Here is a 2,367-nt window from a genome sequence, read left to right on the forward strand (position 1 = left end):
CGTGATAAACTGTAGTGAAACACTTGTTGGTTCAAAGTTCTCACAACACATCTAGATAAGTTCCGTCGGGGGTCTAGTTTCCAATATGGGGTCACTTGTGGGGGGTTTCTACTGTTTAGGTACATCAGGGGCTCTGCAAATGCAACATGACACTTGCAGACCAATCCATCTAAGTCTGCATTTCAAACGGCGCTCCTTCCCTTCCGAGCTCTGCCGTGCGCCCAAACAGTGGTTCCCCCCAATGTATGGGGTATCAGCGTACTCAGGACAAATTGGACAATAACTTTTGTAGTCCAATTTCTCCTGTTACCCTTGGGGAAAAAAAATTGCAGGCTAAAACATAATTTTGTGGAAAGAAAAAATGATTTTTAAATTTTCACAGCGCTACATTCTAAACTTTAGTGAAACAACTGGGGGATAAAAGTGCTCACCACACATCTAAATAAGTTCCTTAGGGGGTCTTCTTTCCAAAATGGTGTCACTTGTGGGGGTTTCCACTGTTTAGGCACGTCAGGGGCTCTCCAAACACGACATGGGTTCCGATCTCAATTCCAGCCAATTTTGCATTGAAAAGTCAAATGGCACTCCTTCCCTTCCGAGCTCTGCCATACGCCCAAACAGTGGTTTATCCCCATATATGAAGTATCAGCGTACTCAGGACAAATTGCACAACAACTTTTGGGGTCCAATTTATCCTGCTACCCTTGGGAAAATAAAAAATTTGGGGCAAAAAGATCATTTTTTGTGAAAATTAATATTAATTTTTTTTTACGGCTCTACATTATAAACTTCTGTGAAGCACTTGGAGGTTCAAAGTGCTCACCACACATCTAGATTAGTTCCTTAGAGGGTCTACTTTCCAAAATGGTGTCACTTGTGGGGGTTTCCACTGTTTAGGCACGTCAGGGGCTCTCCAAACACGACATGGGTTCCGATCTCAATTCCAGCCAATTTTGCATTGAAAAGTCAAATGGCGCTCTGTTATGGTTCTCAATGGCAAGAGAACATAGCCCAGCATACATAGGAACTAGCTCTTGGAAGGATGGAAACTTAAACTGACCATGAACTAAACCAGCCGCACAACTAACAGTAGCCGGGTAGCGTAGCCTGCGTTTTATCCCTAGACGCCCAGCGCCGGCCGGAGGACTAACTAATCCTGGCAGAGGAAAATATAGTCCTGGCTCACCTCTAGAGAAATTTCCCCGAAAGGCAGACAGAGGCCCCCACATATATTGGCGGTGATTTAAGATGAAAATGACAAACGTAGTATGAAAATAGGTTTAGCAAAATCGAGGTCCGCTTACTAGATAGCAGGAAGACAGAAAGGGTACTTTCATGGTCAGCTGAAAACCCTATCAATACACCATCCTGAAATTACTTTAAGACTCTAGTATTAACTCATAACATCAGAGTGGCAATTTCAGATCACAAGAGCTTTCCAGACACAGAAACGAAACTGCAGCTGTGAACTGGAACAAAATGCAAAAAACAAACAAGGACAAAAGTCCGACTTAGCTGGAAGTTGTCTGGTAGCAGGAACATGCACAGAAAGGCTTCTGATTACAATGTTGACCGGCATGGAAGTGACAGAGGAGCAAGGTTAAATAGCGACTCCCACATCCTGATGGGAACAGGTGAACAGAGGGGATGATGCACACAAGTTCAATTCCACCAGTGGCCACCGGGGGAGCCCAAAATCCAATTTCACAACAGTACCCCCCCCTCAAGGAGGGGGCACCGAACCCTCACCAGAACCACCAGGGCGATCAGGATGAGCCCTATGAAAGGCACGGACCAGATCGGAGGCATGAACATCAGAGGCAGTCACCCAAGAATTATCCTCCTGACCGTATCCCTTCCATTTGACCAGATACTGGAGTTTCCGTCTGGAAACACGGGAGTCCAAGATTTTTTCCACAACGTACTCCAACTCGCCCTCAACCAACACCGGAGCAGGAGGCTCAACGGAAGGCACAACCGGTACCTCATACCTGCGCAACAATGACCGATGAAAAACATTATGAATAGAAAAAGATGCAGGGAGGTCCAAACGGAAGGACACAGGGTTAAGAATCTCCAATATCTTGTACGGGCCGATGAACCGAGGCTTAAACTTAGGAGAAGAAACCCTCATAGGGACAAAACGAGAAGACAACCACACCAAGTCCCCGACACAAAGCCGAGGACCAACCCGACGCCGGCGGTTGGCAAAAAGCTGAGTCTTCTCCTGGGACAACTTCAAATTGTCCACCACCTGCCCCCAAATCTGATGCAACCTCTCCACCACAGCATCCACTCCAGGACAATCCGAAGATTCCACCTGACCGGAGGAAAATCGAGGATGAAACCCCGAATTACAGAAAAAAG

This window comes from Ranitomeya variabilis, chromosome 5, assembly GCF_051348905.1.
Source record: "Ranitomeya variabilis isolate aRanVar5 chromosome 5, aRanVar5.hap1, whole genome shotgun sequence".
Classification (NCBI taxonomy): domain Eukaryota; kingdom Metazoa; phylum Chordata; class Amphibia; order Anura; family Dendrobatidae; genus Ranitomeya; species Ranitomeya variabilis.